Raw genomic sequence first — 17,038 nt, 5'->3', positions numbered from 1 at the left:
TAAAATCCGTTCAATCATACATCAATACATAAAACACATAAACATCTTGATTTTAGCGTAGAAAAGCCCACCTCGTTGCGTCTCATCTTAACAGGGAATATCATTCTCTCCCCACGTCTTTACTTCCCAAAAGGACCTTCATCGCTATGAAGAATCGATGAGAAGAAGAGTCATTATAAAGGAAACTCATTTATTAACCTAAACTAAAATAAGGAAATAAAACTTAACATTTAACTCTACGGCCAGCGCTGACTTGGCAGCTAGAGCTGACCACAGCTCGTCAGAGCTGAAGAAAACTCGATAGAGCTAAAAATTAGTAGAGCTGACTCGGCAGAGCTGACCACTCGGCAAAGCTGACCATTCGCAGAGCTAACTAAGCAGAGCTAACCACTCGCAGAGCAGACCACTCGGCAGAGCTGACCACTCACAGAGCTGACTCGGCAGAGCTGACCACTCGCAGAGCTGACTCGGCAGAGCTGACCACTCGTAGAGCTGACTCGACAGAGCTGACTCGCAGAGCTGAACTCAGCCGCCAGAGCTGACAAGCTCGGCAGAGCTGAAATCCACACGTCAACTCAAAAACTCAACACTCACTCACTCATGCTCAACAAACATTGGTTCTCATGCTTCTCTTTTCTAACATTCCTCAAAAACTTCTAACTTAATCTAACATGCTCATCAACCATCCTAGAACACATAACTCAAAAAGAAACTATCATGCATGTCCCATAGGGGTGAGCAAAATATCCGAAATCCGAATATCCGATCCGAACCAAACCGAAATTTAAAATTTGGTTCGGATTTTTCAGATTTTCGGATCGGATCGGATTGAATTTTAAGCAAATTTTGGATTTTCGGATCGGATCGGATTGGCACCTTAAAAATCCGAAAAAATCCGAAATCCAAATTATATTTATAATATAATTAATATTATAATATTATAAATAAATATATATAATTATTAGTTTTTAAATAGTTAAATATTTCTAAATTCTAACCCTATACTTCCATTTTGGTTGATTATAATTAATGGCTTGTTAATTATGACCTTAATTTGATTGTAATTATCTAATATGTTAGGTTGACATCTATTTCGGATTTTTCGGATTTTTTCGGTTTTCAGATTTTTTTTTTAAATTTCGAATTTTTTTTCACATTTCGGGTTTTTCGGTTCGGATCGGATTTTATCTGAAATTTTTCGGATTTTTGGATTCGGATTTTCGGATAATACGGTTCGGATCGGATTGAATTTTAGGAAAATTTTGGATTTTCGGATCGGATCAGGCAAAAATTCGATCCGAAATCCGAATGCTCACCCCTAATGTCCCATACTTCACGCACATTGACAGCCATGCTCAACAAAAAAAAAACATACAAATTTCATGCTTGAAAAAATACAAATTTAACATATAACAATCCTAGCATGCTCCTAAGCACATATATAAAGTCACAACGATTAATTAAAAATCGAAGGACGAGCTATGACGACGAACATAGACGGGCTGCCCTCATGGGTTTCATAGCTATGGTTCGAACCGTTCTTAACTCTTTCATTAAACATGCTCAACAATATGCCAAAAACAACATACTAAAAACTCACGATGATCCGACATCGTTTCAAAATAAAGTAGAGAAATCGACGTTTTTCGACGTCGACTAATCTCGAAAATCTAGCCATCAAAACATAGGTAGAGATGACTCTTACCTAGATACGTGTTTGAAAAGATGATCGGAGCTCGTCTCCTCGCTCAAAACGGAGCTCAAAAGCTCCAACTCCAAGCTTTAATGGAGAATGTGCGTGAGTGTGTGTGTGTGATGAAAGTGATATGAAGTGTTTGGCTGTAACAGCCGTGATATTTAAGGGTGGGGGCTGTTGGGCGGTTGGGTGGGGTGGTTAAGGGTAGGGTAGGTAGATATTTTAGGATATTTAATCCATTAATCGTTAAATATCTCGTCTCGTCTCGATTTAACAATTAAGTACCCATACTCTTCGTTACTCGCCCTCTCAACCTCTACTCACTTTCATTACACTCGTAATTCTATATAAATATAGAAAACGTAATCTCGTTCTCGAAATTCTGATAAATGAGCTCGGTTCGTTTATCGAGAAAATCCGATTTACTATTCACTCGTCGTCCAAAAATAAAAACTTTCATCATTGGGCTCGTATGAAAAAACTAAGAATATTTCTCGACGACGTGCACATAAGATTTTGAAAGTCGACAAAAAGACGAAATAGCAAAATATTACTATTCATCGTCAAAAAGTTAAAATTTCAAAAATGTCTTAACAGACTCAGATCTCACTTCCGAGTTCATCGTTCTCATTCAAATAATTAATTTGTGAATATGATGTGGTAAATTTAAATCAATATTACATAATAAAATATAATACAAACATAAATCTACAAACCTATATTAAATAGAGGTTTATTATAAAAGAAAAAAGGAAAAAAGGCCCCTTGAAAGCACAAGACGCAGACTAAGTGTCGCAGCCCGCCTTAACTAAGGATAGTTAAGCCGAGTGATCTACGACTAGGGATGGGGTTAAAGAATAAGGGGAAGAAGGGGGCGTCTTTTGGAACCGTAAAACTTGCTCAACTTAAGAAAACTCGTCGTAATTACTCATTAATACTCTTTTAAACAGTCTATGAAAGACATCATAAAACTTAATTAATATCATTAATCAAGTTGTACATCATATGAAACCATTCTCTTAAGACTCAAAGTATGACATAACATACTATAACATCAACAACATCTTGCAGCGGAAAGTAGCCAGACATATGTATGAAGACATATTCTAGTCAGGTTAACTTCATTTATTAACAACCCTGGAGACTCCGCTCATTGCAGCACCATCACCACATCGGCTCAACCTGCACATTTAGAAAATATATGGAAGGCTGAGTACAAAAGCACTCAGTGAACACATGCCAAACATCTCATTCTTATAAAGCCATAAATATTGTCATGCAAAACATAAGGGATTTATCTAAAAGGCCTTATATTCGCTAAACTCATTTTCATTGCTCAAAGTTGTCTGCGCAGACTTTTCTCATCAAGTAAGTATCATATCCTGTTATAACATCAAGTACTGAGAGGGAGGCCTCCCTCTGCAGCACTGTGATCGGCCAACCTAAAAGATGACTCATGACCACCTCAGTGTACTCAAACCCGTACTAGTATCTACACTAGCATAGGACCGAATTCTTCATCTCAAGCAGATAGATAACATACCAAAACATCAAATATTTGGCAATACAATAACTTCAAAATATATTTTCAATTCAAGCTTTGAAAGGAAAATAAAACATCAGTGCATTTAAAATCCGTTCAATCATACATCAATACATAAAACGCATAAATATCTTGATTTTAGCGTAGAAAAGCCCACCTCGTTGCGTCTCATATTAACAGGGAATATCATTCTCTCCCCACGTCTTTACTTCCCAAAAGGACCTTCATCGCTATGAAGAATCGATGAGAAGAAGGGTCATTATAAAGGAAACTCATTTATTAACCTAAACTCAAATAAGGAAATAAAACTTAACATTTAACTCTACTTCTCTGCCAGCGCTGACTTGGCAGCCAGAGCTGACCACAGCTCGACAGAGCTGAAGAAAACTCGACAGAGATGAAAATCAGCAGAGCTGATCGCTCGGCAGAGCTGACTCGGTAGAGCTGACCACTCGCAGAGCTGACCACTCGCAGAGCTGACTCGGCAGAGCTGACCACTCGCAGAGCTGAACTCAGCAGCCAGAGCTGACAAGCTCGGCAAAGCTGGAATCCACACGTCAACTCAAAAACTCAACACTCACTCACTCATGCTCAAAAAACATCGGTTCTCGTGCTTCTCCTTTCTAACATTCCTAAAAAACTTCTAACTTAATCTAACATGCTCATCAACCATCCTAGAACACATAACTCAAAAAGAAACTATCATGCATGTCCCATACTTCACGCCCATTGACAGCCATGCTCTACAAAGAAAAAACATACAAATTTCATGCTTGGAAAAATACAAATTTAACATATAACAATCCTAGCATGCTTCTAAACACATATATCAAGTCACAACGATTAAATAAAAATCGAAGGACGAGCTATGACGACGAACATAGACGGGCTGCCCTCATGGGTTTCATAGCTATGGTTCGAACCGTTCTTAACTCTTTCATTAAACATGCTCAACAATATGCCAAGAACAACATACTAAAAACTCACGACGATCCGACATCGTTTCAAAATAAAGTAGAGAAATCGACATTTTTTGACGTCGACTAATCTAAAAACTCTAGCTATCAAAACGTAGGTAGAGATGACTCTTACCTAGATACATGTTCGAAAAGATGATCGGGGTTCGTCTCCTCGCTCAAAACGGAGCTCAAAAGCTCTAACTCCAAGCTTTAATGGATAATGTGCGTGAGTGTGTTTGTGATGAAAGTGATATGAAGTGTTTGGCTGTAACAGCCGTGATATTTAAGGGTGGGGGCTGTTGGGCGGTTGGGTGGGGTGGTTAAGGGTAGGGTAGGTAGATATTTTAGAATATTTAATCCATTAATCGTTAAATATCTCGTCTCGTCTCGATTTAACAATTAACTACCCATACTCTTCGTTACTCGCCCTCTCAACCTCTACTCTTTTTCATTACACTCGTAATTCTATATAAATATAGAAAACGCAAGGTCGTTCTCGAAATTCTGATAAACGAGCTCGGTTCGTTTATCGAGAAAATTCGGTTTACTATTCACTCATCTTCCAAAAATAAAAACTTTCATCATTGGACTCGTATGGAAAAACTAAGAATATTTCTCGACGACGTGCACATAAGATTTTGAAAGTTGACAAAAAGACGAAGTAGGAAAATATTACTATTCATTGTCAAAAAGTTAAAATTTCAAAAACGTCTTAACGGACTCAGATCTCACTACCGAGTTCATCGTTCTCATTCAAATAATTATCTCGAATTATTCAAATACTAAAACTCAAATACGGATATAAAATCCCACATCATCCACACATCATCAAAAGAACATCTCAACAACTGTAAAGATAACAAGAAAACTCGAAATAACTTCTCATCTCTATAAAAAGTAATCAAACATGGGATCTAAACCTTAATTACTCAAACTCAAGCAATTAAACAAGTCATCAAAAGTCCGGGTATTACACTAAGGGCACGAATTCAAAAAGAGATCGTTAAGCAAAAAGAAACTCAAGCAAAAGCACAAGTAAACGATAAAGACCTCTATGACCAAATAGGATAATCATCCATGTCGTCATAACGACCATGGACAATACTATTCATTGCACGCATAGAAGGCCTATTGCTAAGATCGACCACAAACTCCATCGGCTTGTAACCCATTTCCTTCGCATTCCTGAGTCGACCTTTTATACTACCTTCTGGAACTGCTTGCATAGGCTTCCTTTCCATGACCTTTCCCGTGCCCTTCGGACGTTCACGTCTCGCTTGATCGGGGCATCCGAGAGCATCTGCATCCCCTGACTAACTTGCTCCTCTAAACGATTAAGGCATCTAGCAATATCCTTAGGGGCAGTAGCTTGCTGTGAAACCTGACCCTTCATCTCCCCCAAGCTCGGCTGAGCCATACTAACCCCGGCTGGATTATTGTCCCCATTGCTGCCCTTTGGGGTGCCCTCTCGAGCTACCCCATCCGATCTCTCCATCTCAATAGACTTATCTACATCCTCCTCATCACTGTTCAATTGCTCATTGCCCTTCAATTGAATTCCAGACTCCTGATTCATCGAATTAGGATCTTCATTCACTGGAACCAATAGTGCATCAAGCAAGTCAGGCCCTAACATAAGACTCCCATCAAAAACCGTACCCTGGGCTTGCCTTTGCTGTTCAATAGCAGAAACACCCCCAACTTCTTCAGCAGGTTTAGGATGCTCCATATCCGATTCCTTTTCTTTTGCCAAAATAGCAAAAGAATTTCTTTCCCCCAGCATGTCAGTCGCATGCCCAACCACTGTAGCAACCGCTTGTTCACCCCGAACCACATGCCATTGTTTCGCATTCTCAACCTCCTTACCAGTTTTTCCTTCTCCCTCCACATGAGCAGGCTTTTTTTTCTCCGGCTGCTTCTTATCTTGGACATCATATCTTTTGCATTTGTCAAGAGAATATCCAGTAATTTTACATCGAGAACAATAAAGCGGAAGTTTCTCATAACTGAACTCCACGTAGAAAGAACCCTCATCACAGTTTATCAAAAGCGTTTTAGGAAGAGGGAGGGCAAGATCCACCTCGACCAATATCCTAGCGAAGTGACCAAAATCGCCATTCTCAGAAGCCGTATCAATCTTGAAAGGAAGACCTATATTACGGCCAATACCCGTAATAATCTCTGGATGCTAACACTCAACAGGAAGGTAATAAATACGGACCCAAACATGACATAAAGAAGATATTTCACGATACGGATCAAATGTTTTAACCCATTCGCGAATTCTAATGGTGCCAGTCGAGATGTCCCATTCGGGGTGACTGTCAAAATATCCTTCTTCAAGAAGATACGCCATCTTGACAATATTAGAACCCTTATCCTCTGGCCACAATACATCGAATCTCTCTCCCTTCTCTCCGCAATCCGTGTCTTGAAAATGTTCGCATACTCATGTGACAAGAACCGACTCATCATCGTCTCTTTATTCCACTCACCATGTTCAATATTCAACAACTCTGACCCTTTCATTTTCCATCTTCATCCCCGTCGACCCCATAAGCACCCTCTCCTGCTCCACCGCCCATTTGTTGAAGGAATATTAAATTTAATTAATACTCAATTTGCCCGAGGATCGTCTCTTGGATTATCTTAATTCACCATACATCGATTAAACCTAGCATGCTCCTATTAATTTAAGTGTTGCACCTTGGAGTTAGAATCACTTGTGAATTGAATGCAGAGGCTATTGATGATTGAATCAAAAGACTCCAGTTCTGACCCAATTCGTCACTGAACACGTCAGCCAACTTCAACGCTCCGTTTTACCCCTCCCTCAAACGACCTCCAATCGTATTTTTTTCAGAAATACGACTTCTTCGTATTCGAAAGAGCTTTCCGTGGCCGCCTGTTTCACCTCAATCAGAGTTCTGTAGAGGAAGTTATGGCTGTTTTTCAGAGACTGCCAGAACTTGGTTTCCTGCGAAAATCTGACTCCAGCTCAGATCTTCTGAACTACATCCCGCTCAGTTCCTAACGTTGGATGGACAACGAACTATGAGAACTCCCAGAGAATTCGTCCCCTACAGTTGGCGCCTCCTTATTACTATGCTATCTAAAACCCTAATTTTTGTGTGTCTTATTCTGAGAGCAGATATCTGTATTTAAAGACAAAACACATACCTAGGGCCTTAATAACTGTAGTAGGCGACTCCTACTGGGCTCAGGAGACTTTGGGCCAGTCCAGGGATCAGATACAAGGAATAAAGATGGGCCTCAAATGAATTAATTCTTATGATTAGCCCAGATCACAATTAATTCATAAATATTAATTCATTCCACTAGAGAATCAATATTAACTTACCCCTTTATTATCGATGATGAGTCGGGCTTGTGTTTAGACTTATTAGACCTCCGTATTTAAAATATTCGACATCCATTAATTAATTAAAACTCTAATAGCTTATATTAATTCATCTATTTGTAATTCTCAAGTAGTACCACTCAACCCTTATTATTGCATCTGAACTTAATCAACCTGCAGGGTTTAATGCAATAAACCTTTTGAGCTCCTTAAGGGGATGTCATTATCCTATACCGGATACGGGTACTAATACAAATAACCAAATATCATATATTAACCGCTATCACCCAAGATACAGAGTACTCAAGTTAATATATAACTCTCACCCATAGTAAATCAAAGTGATACACGAATCAACATATATATTTGAAACCTTATTAGTATTAAGATCTTATTAAGTCACCGAGATCTTGATCCTTCACATATGTCAGATAGAAGAATACATCTCACAGTGATTCTATCAATACGTTACGACGTACCAGTATAGACAAGTAGTCAAGACAAACTCCTTCCATCTATACTGCAGCCTAAACCAACAACTCGTCCTAGAGTCATCTCGGCTGTGATCAGTTTATATCTCTTAAGGTTATTTCAATTATATGATCTTCTGTGATCTACAACACACCATATAATCTACTTATATAGAGACAAATGACACACATATGCAATCATGAACACAATCAGATAGGAGATTAAATAGTGAACTTAGGAAACATTGTATACAAGCATAAAACGTTCTTACTTTCAGTATACAAATCCAACATTTGTCTCTATACACCAAAATCTCAGTCTCATTTTCCACATGCCATCGCATCCATTTCTCTATATATATTTTCTCCACATCAAAGAATGCCAGACAAAAGAACACTCAGGTTTAATTCTAGCTTTTAATATCGTCCCATCATGAATGTTTAACAAGTGATTGTGGCTTGATTATCATTCTCCAAACTTGTTTAGCAAGTAAGGCACGTTTGAAACTCGACAAGTTGCTTAACCCCAAGTTGTCGTCTTCTTTAGGTTTACACAACTTTTTCCACTTCGTCCAATGTAACCTACGTCTCTCCTCCTTATCCCCTCACCAAAAGCCTGCACTCATCCGATAAATCTCATCCAAAATTAATTTGGGCAATTTGAAGCATTGCATAGCAAAACTAGGAATAGCTTTCAAAAGTACCTCTTTTTTTCCCCGCAGAAAATTCTCTTTCCAACACAAGATGCGTTTTTGGACTCTATCTTTAATGTATTCAAATTGCACCCTCTTCTGTCGCAACAAAAAGGACGGGAGTCCCAAATACATTTAGATGCCTTGCTCCATCTGCACGCTGAGCATATCCTTAACTATTGGCACACATCCGCCCATAGTGTTCGGGTTAAATGCTAAAGATGATTTAGTAAAATTGACAAGTTGTCCCGACGCCTTCTCATACATCCCAAGAATGCCCTTAATTAATAGCCTTCGTCCCCTCCTTATTAGCCTTAAAAAAAAATAAGGCTATCATTTGCAAAAAAAAGATGGGTAATAGAAAGTTGTCGAGAAATGATAGACACCCCACATAATCACTCCTCTCGCTCAAACTGATGAAGAAGGGAAGAAAAACCTTAAGCACATATGACGAAAATAAAATAGCGACAGAGGGTCGCCTTGCCTCAAACCCCGATATGAAATAATATCGCTAAAAACTCCTAGTAAGTAAAAAGAAGAACTTAACAGTAGTGACACATCTCATAATCAAAGTGCAAAGGTTATCCGAAAATGGCATTCTTCAAAGAACTCCCCCTAAAAACCCCCCATTCAACCCCATCGTACGCTATGCTCATATCCAGTTTGAGCGCCGCATAACCTTCTATTCCTTTCTTCCTACTTCGAATCCAGTGTTGACATTCAAAGCTTATCAACACGTTGTCATGATCAATTGTCCTTTGATGAATGCGCTCTATGCTTCATCAATCACACTTTCCAACACTTGTCTAATCATGTTTACGATCACTTTAGCTACTATCTTGTAAGTAGTATTGCACAAGCTTAGTGGCCAATCCAATGGTTTCTTAACTTTGGGAATTAGCACAACACAATTTCATTACATTTCTCTATTGACCCTCTGCCACTAAGAACGCCCAAAACTTGCCCACAACGTTTGGAAAAACCTTACATTGAAATCGTCAAGACCCGAGCTTTAGTAGGATGCATATCATGAATCGCCTGCTTCACCTCTATTTTTTCATAAGGTCTACTCAGTAACATGATGTCCGCCTTATCAATCCTTGCATCAATCCTTTTTGTAACCCCTTATCCTCCAGAACAAACTAACAAATAATTGGCCTATGATCGGAGCCATAAAAAAATCCAAAGCATTCGACATAGTCGTAGGATATTCCATCCGCCATGCCTCATTCCCCAAGAGCCTATCAAGCCATTCAAAGATTGCTCCCCCTCTTCTCTTATTAAACCAAGTGAAATTCTTGTCCGAGATTGCCACCTCATTCAATCAACAATCGAATAACACCTCATGAAAAAGATTCATTTGGCTAAATGATCTGGTGTGACCTCCATTCTTTTCTATGCCCGAGATGATTTCATTTAAATCTCTGCCAACAAGCCATCTCCTCGTTTCCTCCATCTCCATCCCGTGTAATCTTTTGAGAAGTTCCCATGAAAATTTTTGTAGTTCTATGATCAGGTTTCCATACAAGATTGTGAATCTCCACTATCCTTCCTTACTCTTCACAACACTATCAATGTGACCCCGTGAGTAGGAGTTGATGCTAACCTCGACCTCCTCATCCTATTGCAAATACAGACCTCCCTTATGCCCCTCTGCATCGACATTTAACAAATTCTTGTAACCCAACATGTGTTTCCACCCGTGCATACGTCTCGCATCCAACCTTATTTTACTAACCAAAACAAGGTTAAGGGGAAGTTAAGGCTAACAATCGCCGAAAATCTTGGAATGTCATCGTACTTTCCAACCCATGTGCATTCCATACTAGACAACTCATAATGCTCGGCGGGGCAGCCTCCGCCGTTGAGCATGTATCATCGGTTTTCTAGTCCATCAATTATAGTTGTTTTAACTTATTGTTACCACCTTCACCCATATCGTCTATGTCATGCCTCTCTCTCTCTTTTTTTTCCCTTGTACCCCCTCTCTCACGTGTCCACAATTTGTAATATTTATTCTATTAATTCTCGCCCTCCGTTTCGACCCCGTTTTATCACCATTTCTTTTATTTTTTACAAGTGACCTAAGCTCCAATTTCTGCCTATTTAGCTCACGGGTATGAGCCTACTTTTTCTCTTTACACCATCTTCCCCATTCCCTCTCCCATGCTCCTCAACCAGCATCATTGATGCAGTTTCCCCAATGTGCTCTTCTTTCTCATTTTCTCCAGTACTCCCTCACCATCTTCTTGTCCCCCTCTCTCAGCCCCCATCCCTCTCCTGATTTGCCCTCTTATCCCTCATTTCTCCCTATTTTCCCCTCCCCTGAGTTCCCCTTCACCGAAGTTTCAGTCATCCCCTAGTCCAAGAGATCCTTTGTGCCTCATGTATTTGTGTATTATCTCCTATGTGTTATCTCTTTTGTTAGCAGATGTAATACTCATCTGTGTCATTCAATCTCCCTCCTCTCCATCATTGTTTTCTCCACTAGAATCACTGGTCACATCTCTCGGTGGTGGCCTAGGGCCATTCACCATCTCCTTGCTTTGAGAAGTGGTCTCTCAAAGGTTTGTGCTGCTGATATCTTCACTTCGGAGCCGACCTTCTATAATCCACTCATCTTCCTGCTCGATTCCCATAGGGTGGGTTGGCTTTCACTTGTTCAGCTGTGTCACATTTCTTGAGATGGTGCTCCAACTTACCGCATGCAAAGCAAAAGAGCTCAGGGAGTTTCTCATAAAAAATTAACACTATCACTTCTCCCTTCGACCTTGGTGCCTCTATCGGCACGCTTGTCATAAGAGGTTCTTGAATCTATCTCATAATTTTAACCCTCGTAAATTTTTCCAAGCATGATCCATCATCACCAATATCCATCTCATTGACCCTTCCTATCTCCTCGCCAATCTTGCGTATAATGACATTGTCAATGCATGTTGTTGAATTAAAATTTTATTGAAATGAGAAAACAGGAAAAAGAAACCAAGAATCCCTAGATAGCACAAGGAAGCTAAGTCCGAGCCTCATTAAAACCTGTCCGGCGAAAATCCAGAAAGAGAAAACACCAGTAAAAGAAAAAGAGTACTCGTCTATAACAAAGGGGAACAAGAAAAGATAATAACAAAAATGGGACCCAAATGAATGAGCAAGCAAATTCTAGCTCACCAGAAATCTGAGAAAATTTTAGCTTAGCCACTCAAAAACCCAACCACCTAAGCTCAAAACCAGAAAAATAAGGCTAAATGCAATCAATCCATGCATGAGCCAAAAGAATATGGAAGCCACCTTCTAACCCGCCAAAGAACGAAAAAAACAAGAGACAAAGGGCCAACGTGTCTCCCTAGAGCCACCCTCAAAGACGACATATACACCTCCACCGGTAGGTACCTACCTCCGAAAACTAAATGAAAACCCATGCAAGAACGCCAACAGAAAGTGGGTTTGCATGCCCCAAACTGTATGCGAAAAAGCCACAAAAGGCTCGAACCATATGCTCACCAGCATGCAATGGGCATATTGTGGAGTTGCACCCACATGATGATTTGATCGAAAACCATGGTTGTAGTTGTTTGCATCGAATCCGCTCTTTGAAGTAACATAAGGTCGTTGAAGAAATGTCATGGTCCCTCGCTCAAAATTTGTTCTCTATCCGATTCCAAGTCAAGAGACAGTTCAAACATGTTGTATCCCACTATCTCCACCTCTGATGATCCCCTTATCCCCATAATCAACAAAAGCTTATCCCGTAGAACCTCTCTTGTGTTTGTTTTTCCCTAAAGAGTTTTGCAATGATCAGTTTTGTCGCTCTAGTATTACCCTTCTCCACCTCCGTTTCTGTTAGAACCACCCTTTTAACTCCAGCCTTCGTTGATAACTTCAAATCTGCCACTCTTCGGAATCTCTTCCGGATCCATGCATGATAACCCCAATGCCACAATCTCACACCCCGTAGCCAAACCTAATCGCCTAGGGTTTCAGAGCAAAAAATGTTAATCACTCTATGTGTAACACCCTAATCTAATTAAAGTGTTAAAATCAATTTTAACGAACTTTTATGTAAAGTAAGAAATTTTGCTTATTTTAAAACCAATTTCCAAATAGAGAATAAAGTATTTAATAAAATACTAACTAAAACTAGAGTCTAAAAAGACCAAGTCATGACATAAACACAACATCAAAATATGATAACTTGATAAGTCAACCTAGATAGGAACATACGATGCAAAAACTTAAACTATACAAAATATTAGGTACTTCATAAATTTTCAAAATGACATCATAGTTCAAAATATGACTTGATATGCCTAATTCGACCCCCCACTGCATCTCCAACTTCAATTACTTGAAACATTGTTAAAGTATGGGATGAACATACAAAGTATACTCAATGTGGGATATTATGCAATAATTATCCAAATTAATAAAACGGTAACGCATACAGTCATAAACTACATAACTTCAATTCGCATGTTGGCAATCCAAGGACTTTAATGTCCTGGACCTTATTTACGGGCCTCTGGCGACAATATAATGGTTGCGACCCTTTAACATGTAATCGCATTGTGGCAATTCAAGGACCTTTTCGTCCTGGACCCTATTTACGGGCTCTTAGCGATACATGAATTATAACCTCAAATCGCATTGTGGCAATTCAAGGAGTCAAGGACTGTGACGTCCTAGACCCTATTTACGGGCCCCTAGCGATAAATAAAATCCATAACACATATGGCAAACACATATTATTAAAATGAACAATAAATAACCACGTCATGTATTTAAATAAATCTCACACCTGAAAAAACTGTACTTCATAGATAACTTTGAGTAAATTCAAATTAATAATTACATCCTAATCGCGTCGCGCCGCACCTAGTCAGATAGATTCAAATAATAAGTACAAGGGCCTAATTAAACTTAAATATATTTAAAAATGAAACTTAGAAATTATTCTATACCTTAATCAATAGAGTAAATTATACATAGGTAATTTCTAATGAAAATTCATCTAAATCCCAATTTAAATAAATAGAATAAGCCAATTAATAAATTAAAGCTCAAGTTTAAAATTAATAGATATGAGAAGTCCAATTTAAATTAATAATACAAACCCAAAAGGTGTGTTCAACATAAGGCTCAAATTTATGTCAAACTTGATTAAAAACAAAATCTGAAGTCTATAGATAATTAGCATAAGCCCAAAACACTTAGGCAATGTTTGATAGAGTGACCTAGATAAGTCAATATTATTTATGGTTGGATAATTAATGATAGATATTGTGTGTATCCAGTGTTTGATAGCTGCACAAATTTGGATACAAATTAATTTAAATCTTGTTTGATAGAGTAGAAAACTGTGGGTTAGAGCTCGTGTGATAGACCAAATGTGTGTCGGCTAGTGTTAAAATCAATTCACTGATCACGAGAGAATAATTATCTTGGGGGTTGCGGTGGATTAGCTTTCTAAGAGAAACAGTAAAATTCATGCGGGCCAAGTGTTTTATGCGGGCCCTTTATATTAATTTCAACTGCTATCAAACTATGAATTTTCGTTAGAAATGCTAATTATCCAACCCAATAACCCCTATCAAACTAACCCTTACATGTTTGATAGCCCTAAATAAAGCAAAATAGACAAATAATCATAACACTCAACAAGAAAACTTGCAATAAGAAAGAGACCCGCTTTTATATCACTGTTTCACTGAAAAATTTAATATCTTCTCCTCCATATTTATCTAGATATTATTTATCTAAATTTTATTTATCACCTTTTATCTCAATTTTATATCAAACACACTAAAATTTAATAGCCCAACCCATCATCCTTTTCCCTAATTAAAAACTAGACACACATACCACATACACAACTCACGCACACACTCAACGCACACATCATCCTTTTCTCACTCTCTCCCTCTCTCGGCTTCCGCCGTGCGCCCGACGGAGGCCGGCGCCTCCTCTCTCCTCGACCTTTCTCTCTCTCCCTGACCTCTCTGTTGGCCGGACGCCATCGGCGAGAAGCGCCGAAGCCGCCGCCCCTCCTCTTCCGCGGCGAGCAGCCAGCCGCCGCCGCCGCCGCCACCACGCCAGACGCCGTCTCTTCCAGCCCGAGGTTGCCCCCTCTCCCCTCCTCTCTTTTCCTCAGCCCAGCAGCCATCGACGAGGCCGATGCTGGCGTCTCCTCCTTCTCTTTCCCAGATCTAGCGCCGCCACCGCCGCCCCTGTTTCTCCGGCGAGGACGCTGCCTGCCGCTATGTCCGGCAACGATACGGCAGTAGCGGCGCCGTGACAGACGGCCCCGGCTCAACCACAGCCCTTCCCCAACAACTCACCTCAAATACCCTTTTAGTATGTCATTATAGGTTTTCTAATTGCTTCTGTATAGATGGGCATATGCATACATATTACATATACCATTTTGATTTCTTATGAAAGAATTGATTTTGAGTGCATCTGTGTTCTTTCAATTATAAAGTGGGTGTTATGAATCTGAATGTAAAGATGAGAACAATTGTGAGAAGTATCTGCACACAACCGAAAAGAGAAAAACAGAATATTGCTGTATAACATTTGCAGAGATTTACAGATTTGACGAAAATTACCGGTTGATGAAGCTGTGTACACAAAAGAGGTAAGAAAGGAGGAGTCTGATTGAGATTTGTGGTGCGGTGAATTTAGAAAAATGATATTGAGAAGGAGTTGACTAAGATGGTTAGTGAATTTAAATGTGATAAGAAACTGAGATGATACGTGGCTGCAGCATGTTAAAATTAAACTAGTTGGTAACCCGTCCAAAATCGACGGGTATCTATTAAAACATAAATTTTTTTAATTATTCAATACATTTTTTATTTAAAGAATTTTTTTCACTAAAATAAAACATTTAATGAATATATTTTTAGGTAAAAGATGTAATATTTATTTGAAATTAACTTAAATTAAATGTCTATTTAAGCAGAATTTTGATCCAAAAAATATTAAAAGAGAAATTGTAATATTTTAATTTTACTCAGAGGTGACCACATAAATAAACACATGCAAAGTTTTTCCTCATGGGATGTTCATCTCTAATATGTTTATCACCTGCTACTCTTTTTCCTCTCTTCTGTTTGGCACAACATGCACCTGAAATATAGAACACATGCTTGTAGCTAGAACTAGTAATTGAAAAAATAAGAAAAAAATATTTTAAATAATATTAATAATGACTTAAAATATCTAAAGATTGAATAAAATATTAAATTTGCATTTACTCACAATCTATCGAAAATTTCATTAAACACCACGTTAGTTGTTGTGTCTTGCGTATTACTACTCTCATCACATACTAAAATCTTTAGACCTCTTTTTCTAGTGACTCTTGAGATTGCCACGTAGAGTTGCCCATGCCTAAAAACTGATTTCGGTAGGTATAATCTATATTTGAAAGAGATTGTCCTTGACTTTTATTTATTGTCATAGCAAAACAATTGTCTCTCTTTAAGGAACTGATGAAACTTTTTCTTGAACCCTATTGAGACATAAATTACTAAATTTGTAATTAATTCATAATCTAATGAAAATTTCATCATACACCATGTTACTTGTTGTGTCATGCGTATGACCACTCTTATCATATACTAAAATCTTTGGACCCTTTTTTATAGTGACTTTTGAGATTGCCACGTATAGTTGTACATGACTAATCACATGTTATGATAGGCATAATCCTACATTAATTTGAAAGCGATTTGTATCTGACTCTTATTTATTGTTATAGCAGAACAAACATTCACTAAGAATTGCCTTCTTTAAAACCGAATAGGAAATTTAGTGAAAATAGTATGAATTGAAAATTAATAATTTTACAAAACTATTTATTCAATAAAACTATGATAAGACTTACCCATCAATTAACCACGATCATTTCAAGTGCTTCCTTGCCCAATTTATCTTTTTGAACTCATAAGCGCAAAATTTTGACCACCACATTTTTTTTTTCGTATTTTTGGATTAATGGCATTCAAACGAATAGCTTCATTATTCATCGACATTTCCTATATTTAGAATAAGTAAATCAATGATCAAATACGTAATGAATCATACAACAAATGATATTTCGAATCATGCAAATCGAACATTACTCTTATTCCTTATTTAACTTGATATATAGTTATTTAATTGGTAAAAAAAGTTCTTTATGCTTTGAGGAGATTTTCATCATTCTGAATATTTCATCATATTTAAGATTTTATTTTAGTGTGAATATATGAATCTACCCACTTTGATAAAATGTCTATGGAAACTACCCACTTTGATAAAAGCGGCTTTGATGTTG

General features: G+C 38.3%; 1 long non-coding RNA gene across 1 annotated transcript; it reads right to left on the bottom strand.

The window, feature by feature from the left end:
- Positions 1 to 2,619: 2,619 nt before the first annotated feature.
- On the bottom strand, positions 2,620 to 15,442 carry LOC131006726 (uncharacterized). Its single transcript, XR_009095740.1, has 3 exons — positions 15,324 to 15,442; positions 3,397 to 3,469; positions 2,620 to 2,878 (listed from the first exon to the last, which is right to left on the bottom strand). It is a non-coding gene; the product is annotated as an uncharacterized LOC131006726 (long non-coding RNA).
- Between the last annotated feature and the right edge of the window lie 1,596 nt (positions 15,443 to 17,038).

The sequence above is a fragment of the Salvia miltiorrhiza genome, chromosome 1, assembly GCF_028751815.1.
Source record: "Salvia miltiorrhiza cultivar Shanhuang (shh) chromosome 1, IMPLAD_Smil_shh, whole genome shotgun sequence".
NCBI lineage: Eukaryota > Viridiplantae > Streptophyta > Magnoliopsida > Lamiales > Lamiaceae > Salvia > Salvia miltiorrhiza.
This window is presented reverse-complemented; position numbering and strand designations above follow the sequence as displayed.